The sequence below is a fragment of the Mustela erminea genome, chromosome 7 (assembly GCF_009829155.1).
Source record: "Mustela erminea isolate mMusErm1 chromosome 7, mMusErm1.Pri, whole genome shotgun sequence".
Taxonomy (NCBI): Eukaryota; Metazoa; Chordata; class Mammalia; order Carnivora; family Mustelidae; genus Mustela; species Mustela erminea.
The window spans coordinates 7,744,371-7,758,801 of record NC_045620.1 but is presented as its reverse complement, the minus strand read 5'-3'; the positions used below and the strand labels follow the sequence as shown (position 1 = coordinate 7,758,801).

The window sequence follows — 14,431 nt, the reverse complement described above, 5'->3', positions numbered from 1 at the left end:
CGCCCTGCCCCGGCGGGCAGGAGCCGACAGTGGCGGCCGCGCGGCAGCCCTGCGCTTGCACAATCGCGCTGCCGGGCGGGCGAGGTCTCCGAGTGCGGCCGGGGGAAGGCTGCCGGCGCCTGCTGGGGAGCCCCCGGAGCCCGCAGCCCTCCGGGGAGCCAGTGCTTGCCAGCCGGGACGGAACTCTTTTTGGAGGAAGGTTGGCTTTCTGGGCCTCCCAAGGTGGAGGTGCTGGAGACTTAAGTGAAAGGCATCCAGAGAGGGCATTTCACCTTCGGGTGTTCACTTGGGCCAGGCGAGCCCGCTGGGTTTGTGGTTTCCTCCCTGGGGGCTTCATTTTTTGGTTGTTAGGAAGATTTAATGGATTAGCGTAGGTAAAGCACCACCCGCAGAGCCTGGCCGGTAGTCAGCACCCATATAGTTTTGTTACCCCTCTGGGGAGTTAGGAAACGCGGTGAAAGCGAGGTTTGCTGTGGGCTGGCTTGCCTCTCCCACGTCTACCGGCCGCCTCTGCTTGGGACACCAACTGCCCCGTGCAAAGATGCGCCCGTGCAGCCCCACCAACCCCCACAAAGTCTCCTAGCCAGGCGCGGGGCCACACGCACGCACACAAGCACTCAACTTCTAGAGCCTTCGTGGCTGGCCAGAGTAGAACTTGCTCTACTAATTCAGGAAGAGAAGTTGGAGATTTTTGTTGATCGTTTTTTTTTTTTTAATATTTTATTTATTTATTTGACAGACAGAGATCACAGTAGGCAGAGAGGCAGGCAGAGAGAGAGAGAGAGAGAGGAGGAGGAAGGCTCCCTGCTGAGCAGAGAGCCCAACGTGGGGCTCGATCCCAGGACCCTGAGATCATGACCTGAGCTGAAGGCAGAGGCTTTAACCCACTGAGCCACCCAGGCGCCCCTGTTGATCGTTTTAAAGTAACTCGTGGTCTGTCATTCTGACCCGCGCAGGAAGTAAGGCCCGAGTCACGTGACCGAGCCTTTTTTGACCCTACTTTTGGCCACTCTTCCCCCGCGAGTTTATTGTAAACCTCTGGTTTGTTTCTTGAGAATCTTCAGCAGTCCATATTGCGCTTGAACTCTGTCATTTCAGATTTGTCCTGAGATGTTAATGACTGCTAATGTTAATAAAAATAACTCTGTTAATATAATGTATCATATTAATTATAATGTTACTTATGTTAATACAATGTATTTTGTCTACTGTTACAGTGTATTGGTAAATGCATTATATCTACTTACATTGACATCTATTTACATACATATATACATTCTATAGTACATAATATATATCACATATGGTAGATTATATACTATATGTACTATATACATCTTAAATAGTATACATATGAGAGCTTTCTAGAGCTTATGATAAACCAGGCACTTAAGCTGGACATTGTACAAAAGTTTTCCCATGGAGTTCAGCCCAATGATGAAAATAAAGGAATCAATAAGACTGAAGCTTAGAGAGTTAAGTCCGATGTCACATGTGGCTCATGTGGGATTCAGACCCCAGATTTTCTGATTCTAGCCCTTATTATATACATCATGCATTTTACATCATCTTTTGTTAAACCAAGAACATCTCAGAATATTGGGAACGTTTCATAAGTGGGAGTATCACCAAGGTGGGGGGGGGGGGGTTACGGGATCAGTTTGAGTAGGGCTGTGTGACACAACTTTGCGTTCTGTGCTAAAGGTGGTTAAAAAAAGAACAGCCCCAAACAGAAGATCCATTTAGCGGACCATTGTGTATCTTGCTTCTGGCAGGTGTTTGGCACATAGTGAATGGTCAAAAAATAGCTGTGCTGTTGAGTCGGACACTGAGTTATTCCCCTTCTTTTGCTTTCTTTTCTTTCTCTCTCTCTGTAGGTGCACCCAAGAAGAAAGGGAAATAATTTCATATTTTCTAGATTTTCATATGAGTTTAGTGCTGTGTTGCCTTATAAACTCCCAGTAGACCCTTGGCAGCACAGGCAGTCTTTAGTGTCATAACAGCCAGCAAGGACTTTCTGATTTCCAGGAGATTGGTTTCTCATGGCCAGTGGAGAAAGTTTCTGGTCATTTTTATACTGGATTGCAGAGGGAAGAAGATTGGTTCTTGTAAACTTGGTTGACATCAAGACATATCCATCCTTGACAAGGTGCAGCTCAATTCAAAATGACTGCTTTGAGCCCGGTCCCAGAAACACTCTTCCTAACCGGGCCTCATACCTAGCTCATTACTTCGCCTCTGTGAGTCATCCTGCCTGGGATTCTGCTGGGAATTACTAATGAGAGATGTGGAAGCATCTTATAAATGCCCACCATCATTACCGAGACAGGCCCAGGCCCTCTGTTTGATTCTGGGAAATCTTACCAAGTCTTGAATGGATAATTATACTCCAGCCGTCACACCGAGCCACTAAGGATGACAAAGTGTGGTTATATGTGTGTGTGCATGTGTGTGAGCTTGTATGATGAGGGTAGAGTGGAAAAGTCCTTGGAAGGTCAATAGCTGGTTTCCACTACTGAAAAAAACCAAAATTCTTCCAAATGCATTAAATGGTAGTATATTTTCGTGCTTCAAAGCTTTGACTGAACTTGGTGTAAGTCCTAGATCTGCTTTCTGACTGTGGATCTGTGGAGGACTTACCTCCCACATCTGAGCATGGATGGTGTTAGAACCAACATCACAACCTGAGTAAAGCCCCCACACTTCATGGAAACAGCAGGGATAATAATAGCCAACCTCATGAGATTTGCTGTGAATACAATGCAGACAGAGTTCTTAGCACAGGAAAGCGTTCAGTGAATACTACCTCATAGCCTTACTATATTGCCTGGCTCGGTTTTTGCAAACTGCGTGCAAGAGAGACAATTTGTAATGTCTCAATTATTATCCCTTGTGTCCAACTTAGTATTGCACTTTTGACAAGGGAAACTGTATAATTGAATGAAGCCAAAGGAATATTAGCTAAGAAATGCTGATGAGTTCAAATCCCAGCTCAGGAACTTGGTAGGCAGATAAAGCAGGGAAGATATCTCTGTAAGCTTCAAGTTTCTCTTCTCAAAGTGGTGATAATGGGAGCACCCAGCCAGTGATGTTTTCCTGAGGATGACAAAGCACTGAAAATCCCTAAGGTATAATAAACTTCTCAAATGTTTATCAATACAGTTACTAAGTACAGGAATTGGGCTCTCGAAAAATTAATGTCATAATCTCTATGACATTTGTCTCAGAGTTCTCTGCCTAAGTAGACAAAAGCCTCCTTGAAATTACAGACATTGTCTCCTTGGTTTTGCCTTTTCTGGAGCATAGGACATAGAGGTGTTTACCTTGGCCAACACCCAATAAGCAAATAATAGACCTTTAATTATTGAAGATTTCCTCATTCTTCAGTGAAAAGAGAAAGACCAGTATCAATGCATTCTCTGTGTTGTGAGGAGGGAGTTGTTGGTAAATCCTGGAAGGCTTTATTTGTGTGTCATATAGAAAGCAATTCTGTATAAATAATAGTGTTGGTCTCCACGTACTGGGTTGAAGTCATGAATCCACCACTCACAAGCTGTGTGGCCCAGGGCAGGTTATTTAACCTCTGTGAACCTAGTTTCCTCATTCATAAAATTGGGGGTTAGCATACCTGCATCTCAGGAAGGCTGAGATGGATACTTGAAATGGGTAGACCACAAACACGATCTTCACAAATATTCATTGGGCCCCATATATGTTCATGATTTCTGAGTAGAATTCAGTCCTCTTGGTAAGTTAGAGTTATATTGTAGAAAAATGTATCTTAAATCTTCCAAAACATAGTTACATAGGGAGAACTTTTGAGAAGTTTCCTCATTAAAGGAGCTGTTCCATTTTGAAGGAGGTGAAAAACACAAGGTAGACTCTCAAGTTTATGAATCATTTTCCTCTTACTACAAATTATAATTCATTGAGGAGCTCCCGTGCATGTGCCAGATATTTTACTATTGCTTCCAACCCAGTCATACTGTAAAATAAGTATTATTTTCCTTTTTATAGGAGAAAATTTATTTCTTAGAACACTTAAGCCAGACCGGAGTTTGGATTTACCCCACCACATATGACCGAGTTAGTTCACCTTGTCCTCATCTGTCAACATGGAAATCTTAGTGACTCTTCTATACTTTTATAAATTATAGCTATAATAGTTTTGCATAGCCACAATCCTATGACTTGAATTCTAGTTTGCTTTAGGATGTCAGCTCCCTGAGGGCAGGAAGACAGTCTGTCTTGCTCTCTGCTATTTTCTTAGTACCTGTACCTATGCTTGGATTGGTTTAGAGTTTCCATAAATATTTGTCAAATAATATACTGTAAGATAACAGAGATTAAATGTCTTATTTGTTATAGCTGTACTTTTTGAGTTGATTGATGCTGTGGTTTTAGTGAAACCCAGTTCCTAGTAAATAATGGGTTTAATGACAAATTTTATATATAAAGGAACATTTTATTTCATTTTTTTCTTTTTTTGAAATGTCGGAGAAAACAGAAATCTGTACAAAGAAGACGTGTACTCTTTAATAACACATATCCACATGAAAGTGGACATAATTGGTTAAATGAGTTAATGTTGTAAACAGTATTTGTTACATGGTAAACAGTATTAGCTATTATTATCAACAATAGTTTTGGAAGATATAAGTATAACTATTGGCTCTAGAGTCAAGTTAAGCTGCCTAATGAAACAATCCATCGATTTTGGAAAATTCCATTGGTACTATCTATGTTTCATAACTGACTTTAACATGATGTCATCATTACATCATCACATACCTACTCTACACTTTTCTTGCATGATATAACTTTGCTAATTCCGTCAGGGTGAAAATCGGAGAAACTCTATGGTAGAATTATTATTGCTCATTATTTTGGACGTGAAATACATTTTGCTTCGCTCCCATGTGTCAAGAGCCTGCCTCAACATATCTTCTTATGGCTGCTGATTTGCATGGAGCACTGTTCATCTCTGATTGTGTTTTGCCAGAGCACCACCAGTGCATACTTCCATAGGCAATAAGCACCACAGGGGCCTGGAGGAAAGTACGTGTGCAGTCTCCTATGAGGCAACTCCAGGATGAATGGGACTGCATATCTGATTGCTTTTCAATATTCTTGAAGTGCGCCAAGGGAACTGTTCTGAAACAAGAAAACACTAGGAGAGCTCTTTTGTCCTTAGGAAAAACAAAGTTCAGCAGCAAACGTCAGCTAAGCCTCATGATCTAGATCCCGCAACCTGACCTTCCCCTGCCAGTGAACAGCTACGCAGACCTCCTGGTGTCTGGTTTTTGTGCAGCGCCAAATGGTGATGGTGGTAGCAACGAGGGGGAAGCCATTCAGAGTCGGATCCTATTGCAATTTGGAGAAAACACTTTGGGATCTTGTGTGTTTGTGTGAATACTCACAGATTCCCCCGGAATCTGTATTTTACCCACACCTCCGGGTGATTTGTATGCACATTAAAGTTTGAGAAGCGTGCATATTATTATTCTATTGTACAGGAAAGAGAAAGGAAACTCAGGGTAAGTCTTTTGTCCAAGTTAGAAAGTAGTTGGTTCAAAACCCAAGTCTGTCTAACTCCAAAGTTACTCTGCATTATTGACCAAAACCAAGTTTATTGTCTCTAAAAATAAGGGTTTCCCCATGGGTACAAATGCTCCCATACTAACACTTTCTCTTTTTCCCTTTTTCCTTTCTTTATGTTCTTCTGTAATTTTTTAAAGATTTTATTTCTTTATTTGAGAGAGATAGAACGCATGAGCAGGGGTCAGGGGTAGAGGGAGAAGCAGACTCCCCACTGGGCAGGGGGCGCAACGAGGGGCTCGATCCCAGGGATCCCCTGGGATCATGACTTGAGCTGAAGGCAGATGCTTACCCAACTGAGTCACCCAGGTGTCCCTCTTCTTCTGTCGTTGTTAATGAATGAGTCCTTATGTTCTCTTAAAAGTCAGTGGTAGGTATGTCACAATTTCTTATCTTAAGGTATTAAGGAAAAAGACAAAAAGCCCACTCTTCTTATTCCAGAAATTACGTTTCTGCCCAGGCAGTGGAAACGCTTAATGGGCTGATGGACACCGAGGAGCTCAAGTCAGGGGCTCCCTCAGAAGTGGAGCCAAAATGAAAAATGTCCGACAACCACCCTTCATTGAAGTCCACTGAGAGAGCTACGCCAGGAAACCTCCTGAGGTCTCTGGGCTCTGATAGTCATGACCCAGTAGGAAAGAAGTTAGCATCATAAAAGCTCTTCCCACTAGCTAGAGACTTGAGAGGAAGTGGATTATTTCAATAGCGAGCCTCTCACGGTGACTGTGTGGAAGGGACCCTCCCAGGGGAATGAGTAAAAGACCCTCCCAGGGGCCTTCAAAGTCTCATAGGGCAAGTTTAAATTCCAACCTGCACTTCAAAGCTCAGAATCTCAGAGTTCCAGGATGACGGGAGGAAGCCAGTGTGGGCTCCTTAGGCAGGAAATCTGGCTCAGCCATGGAGCATGCCCACCCCCGTCACGCACATACACCTGCCTACGCACAAGCAGCCCTTTGGTCACACCCTCCTGTACCCGCACACCCCCCAACACACAAACCTGCCCAGACAACACACTCAGCCATACATATTTCAGCTGTTCACTCGTCCTGTCAAATACATTGCCCGTAAGGTAGTGGATTAAAGGTTAGAGGAAGAGAAACTTGGGTTTAAAGCATGACCTTGAACAAGTGACATCCTCTCCCTGAGACTCGATTTCTGCTTCTGTAAATGGCGGAACTTACTTCATAGAATCGGTTCAAGGATTAAATAAGATGACGCATTTGAAGCCTGTAGCAAGCAGTCAACACTGGCAAGGAAATCCTAGCGAAAGTCCTATTAACTGAAGGCAAAGACAGGGGAATGTCTTAATTCCCGAAGGAGTGCTTTTTTGGTGGGTGTTTTGGGTGGGTTTATCTGTGGTGGAATTTGGGGGACCAAGTGGCATTTTTTAATATTTTTTTATATGTATAATCCTATCTTCAGAAGCTTCTATCACATGAGAACAAAGAGAAGGTTCCTAAAGGGAAACTTCTGCAAGATACCTTGAAAAGTATGCACCAAGAAAAAACATCCAGTGGTCGTGGCCATCCAATGAGTTGTAGGGGAAAAAATACTGAAGTTGTAGGGAAAAAAATACATTCTCAAGGATGTTGGAAGAAGGTGCGAATAGATTTTTCTCTAAACGTTAACCGGGAAGATAATTTGGGGGGTTTCCTCCATCATTCATCCCCGAATCCCTCATGGTTCACCCCAATGTATGCCCCCTTCTTTCTTACTATAGGACTCTCTTCCTGCTAGTTCTGCCTCAAGTGGAAGTGCAGAATGAATATACACAGTAGAGGTAACATGTTCAGGTGTAGCTTATGAATGGCATGCATTTCCCAGCTCTCACCATTTCTGGGAATCACCACAAATCCAGAAGGTAAATACCGGGTTGACTATCATTTTGCAAACAAGGAAATGTAGGCTCAGAAATTGTGAGAGACCTTCCCGTGGCCACACAGTAGGTTTGCGGGAAAGCTGAGAATCAAAGCATGTCTTCATCCACCTTCGTGCATACTCTCCCGTGTTCCGTCTTGAGGATGATATCCTTCTATACTTTGGATGATTATTGCATTGTCCTTAAATATAGATGGCAAATACACCATTCTGAATATTTGAACTTAGGATATTTTAAGGAACCCTAAAATAGGGACATTGGCACCCCTACAGAAGCTGAGGAGGCTCAAAAAATTCCCCTTGCTTGCAAACTGGTGCAGCCACTGTGGAAAATGGTATGGAGGTTCCCCAAAAAATAAAAGATAAGAAATACCATACGACTCAGTAATTCCACTCCTGAGTATTTACCCAAAGAAAGTGAAAACACTAATTCAGAAAGAGACACACACCCCTTATGTTTATTGTAGCATTATTTACAGTCACCAAGATACGGAAACAACCCAAGTGTCCACCGTAGATGAAGGGCAAGAGACGAGCTGGCCTATACAGTGCGCGGAATATTATTCAGCCAAAGCGAGGGCATTTGCAGCAACAGGGATGGAATTAGAGGGTATTGTGCTGAATGAAATAAGTCAGTCAGAGAAAGACAAACACCATATGATTTCACTCACATGTGGAATTTAAGAAACAAAACAAAGGAACAGAGAGGGAAAAAGAGACCAACAGAGGAACAGACGATAGAGAGTAAACCGATGGCTGCTGGCGGGGAGGTGGGTGAGGGGAAGGGGGAGACAGTTGAGGGGGATTAAGAATACGCTTATCATGATGAGCACTGAGTAATGTCTAGCGTTACTATATTGTGCTCCTGGAACTAATACAACACTGTACATTAATTATACCCGAGTTTAAAAAAAAAAAAACAAAAACCTTTCCCAGCTGACCCTAACTAGAGAGCATGTGACACTAACCTGAGCCAATCAGATGCTTCGAGTGGGGGTTTCCTCGAGGAGCCTGTGGATTGGAGATTTGCTTGGGTGGTGACCGGGAGGGATTTCCGTGTGCCCTGCCAGCAATCCTTACAGCACGTCAGTGACTATTAACTAACCAGACTTTCCTTTTGATATACTTCTGGCCACAGTTTGATGGCTTCATCCCCCTTGAGGTCTGCCTGCTTTTTCAGGTCTGGTCGTCTAGTTTTGCTATCAGTTTCCTGGACTCCACGATATCTGTCAACAAGTTCCTTTTCTGCTTAGTTTAACCAAAGGAGGAGGGGGTGCATCTTTGATTCCAAAACAAGAAATCTGGACCGCGGTGACCAGACCATAGAGAAAAGAGTCCATATTCCCCTCCAGCGTTTCAGGGTGTCCTCTTCAACGTTGCAAGGATCCTGAGCAGCAGCCCTGGGACTTGCAACCCAGGACAACAGACTTTTCATGAAGACTCTCTGAATGTTGACATTTTTCATTTTGAATCAATATGGGAACTGTCCATTTTCTTTTCACATCTTAATAAATATGAACAGCGCTGGTGGGATGTCCTCAGTATGGCTGGAAGTCTGGAGTCCTTTCTGGGACCCAGTACTCTCTGTGGTGTTCTTGTGGCCACCCAGCCCTTCCCCCATCCCATCTCAATGGTTTCGTTGGCACAGTGGTTAAAAGAGACTAATTTAAGTCAGACCAACGGAGTTTAAATCCAGCTCTCCTACTTCCTGGCTATGCAGCCTTGGACAAATCACTGAGCAGCTGTGTCTCAGTTTCCTAATCTATAAAATATGGATTATGATACTACCTGCCTTCTAATGATATTAACTTGATCTAACAAGTTAATTCAGGTCAAGCGCTTAGAATAATGTCTGATGGGTAGTAAATGCCAGGTTAGCTCCTTACGTGTTCCCATCACATCCAATGCGCACTTGCTCTTGTTCCCTTTGTTTTATCAAAACCAGCTTTCAGAAAAGAATCTGATATTGGGCATGGCTCTAGGTCTAAATTTGTTTCTTTCACTGAGATATCCTCAAATGAAGCCCTTTCTCTAACTGTGAAAATCCTGATCAAAGAATTGGAGATCTTTGTAGAAGTTCAACGTGTATTTTCAGGGACAGATGAGTCCATACTCACAGAACTCGATGACAATTCCACCTACACAAGGTCAAGGCTGCAAGTGAATATACAGGAATTAAATGCAGCCGTTGAAATGTACCTAGAGACAGAGGGATGGAGGGAAATTATTTTTTATCCTTGAGATAAACAACCATTTAATAGAATGCAATGAGAAGGCTCCCTTGCCCTGCTCTGAAGACAGGTGATCAATGAGTCCATAGGGTTTCACCATTAACAATGTCCTGGGGGGTGTCAACCTATACACTTTTGCTTACATATCACTTACAATCAGTTCATCTCACCAACATAAAGAAGTATTTGATCCTCATGCTTGAGCTTGTGACTTGATTTCAAAACCATTCAGTCACAAATAAAGCTCCTCATGTGTTTTCTTTTCTAAAGTCTAAGTGACTCAGATATTTTGTTATTCAACAAGATGACCACCATGACTCAGGCAACCGAGCTATTAACATTTTCTACAGTCTCAAGTCTGGAGTCCAAAATAAAATGAGTTACTTCATAAATATCTTTTTTCTAAAATGAAAACATGTGTGTGTGTCTCTTGGTTGTCAAAAATCCTCGTTTGAATCTTTAAGGAGAAAAGTCATGTTGAAAACTGGCCTTGGGAAGCAGATGCTGTTTTCTTCAAATCCAAGCTCCAGAACTGATCAGACTGTGTGTCTATGGGCAAGTGATATTATGTTTCCCATCTTTGGCTTCTTCATCAGTGAAAAGGAGAATATTACCAAATGTGTGTGTGATTGTATGCATGTGTCAAATGTATTAAATGTATCAAATAGTATCAAATGTGTGTGTATACTTAGCAGAGTGCCTGGCCCATAGCCAGCAGGTAGTATAAGGCTCTGTTTTGCTTCCAGCTGGCACTTCATGTCACAGAAGGACACCACAGTCAGATGGGGGAACATGCCCTCACTTCTGTTGAAAACCATGGTTGTAGGAGGGAAGAATTCTAATGGAAGTGGTATTGTCTTTCACCCCCTCCCCCGCAATTTTAAACTTCACTCTCTGGTAAGGCAGACTGTGTCATGGAGTGGATTCCAAATTCAAGTTCACTAGGAAGGGTTGCTGGTTGGTCTGCTGCTTCAGCGGCTAGGGATTTTATAAAGTTAGAACAAGTTTAGAGGAGCAACTTTATATGGAGAAAGGTTTTTTTAATTCTATTCCAGCCTTTTACTCGACGGTAAAGTCTTTGTTTTTATGTTGTTGGCTTTAGATTTAAGCTTCCTTGGTTTAATGTCTTTCCTCAGCAAAATAAAAGGTCGGCACCTCTCTGACGATACTGCTCCCCCATCCATATTTTTTTAAAAAAATGTATTGAGATGTGAAATTCAAATGATTGAGAACTATTCATATCACAATCAAGCAATTCTCCCTGCTATTGCCAAGTATAGTGTTGTTCTATGTCCCTCGGCTACCTTGAGGCCTATTGCCCAGGAGACACAAATAGACCAATTTTTTAATTTTTAAATTAATTAATTAATTAATTAATTATTTTTTTTGTCAGGTAGAATCAACTAGGATCTTTCAATGGACGATGAATGAAGGCACGAACGACCAAGTTCAGTTTCTTAAAGGGACTACCCCCTACTAGTTTATCACTAAGGAAGTTTCAAGGAACTATCTTCCACAACACTTGGAACATCACGGTCTCTGCTGACAAATAATCTCACGAAATACACAGAGAGGTTCGTGCTGGGTACCAGGCCGTGATCACAGACTCCTATGCAGAGCTGCCCAGAACCACACCTCGAGGAAGCCCATGTGACTCAGTGAGACATGGCCCCTCTCCCTACGCCACTGGCCTGAGCCCTTGGCAGCCACGACGGCATGTGACATTGGATTCTGGCCCTACATTAGCCAAGACGGGTGGATGAATTGATTCAAATGAGCCAATTGGATCTCCCTCCAAGGCATTGATTTGGGATTTGGGAAATAGCCCACTTGCTAGTGTGGTCTCCCGATCAGGAGTCATGGAGAGCTCAACTCCTACTCCTCATGCCCCTGTAACCGAAGAAGCGCAAGAAGATAATTCTCAGAGATAAAGAAGACTGGAGCTGCCGAGCCCAGAGGAGCAGTGGAGTGAGGGTCCTGATGGTTCAGGACCTGATGGTCCTCCCATATGCAGCCCTTTCTTGGGGCCTGGGGGAGATAGAACTTCTGGGTTTGGTACGGGCTTAGATTCTTTTGGTTGTAAGCAACAGAAACTGGTGCTGGCCAGCCTAATTGGTAAAGGGATTTTTCTGGCATAGGACAGAGGCTTGCAAAAGTGTGGCTGGATGACCAAGGTTCGGATGTGGGATTCCAAAATGGAAACCCACCACTAAGGAATGATCAGCACCAGCACTTTGGGACCTGAGACCCAGAGTGGATGTGCAGCACCTATCACCTGAGTACCAGCAAAATATCTGATTAGCATTCTTGCTTTCAAATTCTTTTTTTTTTTTTTTTTTAAGATTTATTCTTTACTTGTGCTCACTTCAGCAGCACATATACTAAAATTGGAACAATACAGAGAAGATTACCGTGGCCCCTGCACAAGGTTGACACGCAAACTCATGAAGCGTTTCATATTTAAAAAATATATATATATACATATATATGTATGTGTATATATATATATATTTACTTATCTTTGGGTGGGGGGCAGTGCAGAGGGAGGGGAAGAGAGAGACTCTTGAGCTGAGTGCTCGCTGAGCACAGAGCCAGATCTCAGGACCTGAGCCGAAACCAAGAGTCAGATGCTTAACCGACGGTGCCACCCAGGTGCTCCTGTTTCAAATTCTTAAGACTCCCAATGCTTTGACATTTTTATTTCTCAAATGGCTGGGTGAATCACACGTTTTGGTGTCTCTCTCAGGCACCTGAATTTGAGACCCAAGATTGTTGACAGAAGTCACCCTAACCCTGGCGCTCGGTCAGAATATTGCATTTGGCGGATGGGACCCCATGATGCCTCAGATTTCAACTCCTCTGAAAAAACTCCAAACTTCTTCGGGAGCCAAGACAGAGGAAATAATTAAGCGGAGGTGAGTTTGTAATGAGTAAGCATTTTTTGTTTTTTTAAATGATCTCAGCTAAACTTCCTTGTTTTGTCCTAGGTAACTTGGAAACTTTTGAAACTGATTTGTTTTGCTCAGGAGGACAATGTTATCTCGGTGTGGAGGGCCAGGTGCGCATCTCCTTCCCGGTCTGAAGAGCAGTTGGCCGGGAGCCCCAAGTGCATGACGTTTCTGTTCTCCAACGTTGATGAGGTGATTCCCGATTTTGGACAAAAGTTGGATTGAGAGAAAGAATTAAGGCTTTAGCAGCTCATCCCTGGCACTTAGGAAATGTAACAAATTTTAAAATAAGCAGAGAAAAATCACATGCAATCATAAAACCCAGGGGGGGAAAAACAATAGAATTGTTTTAAAAAGAAAACATTTATGGAAGTTTAATGTACATACAAAAAAAGGGATCACTTTTGAAATTAAAATGATAACTATTACTTACCAGGGACTGTCTTCACTATGGTCAAATTGAACACAAAGCATCATAAAGCATGAATTAGGGATTTTTTTAAATGAAATGTACCCTAGGATTCCATTTTTTTTTTTCTCTTCTTATATTTGAAGCAAAACTGCCCCGTAGCATTTCCTGCCGATGGGGATGCCTCCTTCAGAATTAAGATCTTCACAGGATTCCTACAATTTTAGTCATTAATTTACGGAACCCGTTGCAGCACAGGCTAAAGTGAAAGTGCCTACAGGAAAGAATACGATACGAGTAATTCATATAACACAGTGATAAGAAATGCACGTTCCTGTAAGGTAAACAGCGTCATCCCACGGCGCGATAAGTACAGGAAGTCCCCTAAGAGGAACACCTGCGGCATGAACATCTGAGTGTGCCCTGATTTCACCTGTGCTCCCTTCACTCTTCTCATGTGTGGCACCTGCTCTCACTCCCCAACTTAGAAGGACTAGTGAGGGTTGGTGCTGGCTCTGCAGATGTGGGTGTTTGGCAAAAGCTTCGGAGGCTGCAGAGAGGTTCTCTGAAAACATAGTGAGGAAGACGGTAAATATTCCCAAGTGAGTATCGTGCATTTCAGCAGTCTTGGGCTCAAAAAATCTTCAAACGTCATGCAAACCCGGTAGCTATGTTAAGGCATCAGATATAAGAGGGTAGGGAGTGTAGGAGCTTCCCGTGTGGTAGAGTGGGAATTCTGGTGGAGCGGGGAAGGGAGTATCCTAGATTATTCAGCATTTAGGGTTTAATTCAGATTATAAACCAACTGTGGCCAATGATTAAAATTATACTTGGCAATTTTTTAGGAAGCTGTCCTTTGGGACACATGTGCTTTCTGGAGACACACCCGATGTCCCCCAACATAGCCGGATGCCCCCACTCTGCACTGGAATGTATCCTTGATTCTTTGGTTAAGTTCCAGAAGTTTAAGGAAGAAGTGGCATGAAAAATTACTTAATATAGAATCAACCTCACTCTAGCAAGTGCTCATGCTGTGAAAGATACCTGGAAAAGAAGACTGCTAGAGGGAACAGCATGAATCCCAGCCTAGACTCTTCATGAGGACAGACTCTGGGTGGGTCTTGCTTGCTGATGTATGCCGGAAACTGAGCTCAATGACTGAAGAGCCGATGACGGTTAGGGCCCCTTGGTCTGAAGATTCCCCACGCTTGGTATAATGCTCTGCTGTTGCCAAAATGAAATTGTTAATAATGTTAGAACAGTCCTCCTCCCCCACAACCATTTTCTTTTGCACTAGGCCCTGAAAATTACGTGGTTGGTCCTGGTCACATTCAGTGTGTAACATGCTGCGTGAATGTGTGAGTGAA

The 14,431-nt window shown here is 43.0% G+C and overlaps 1 non-coding gene across 1 annotated transcript; it reads left to right on the top strand.

Annotated features, from left to right (window-relative positions):
• Positions 1 to 12,064: 12,064 nt before the first annotated feature.
• Positions 12,065 to 12,171, top strand: LOC116596629. The gene has a single exon (XR_004288217.1). It is a non-coding gene; the product is annotated as a U6 spliceosomal RNA (small nuclear RNA).
• Positions 12,172 to 14,431: the final 2,260 nt, after the last annotated feature.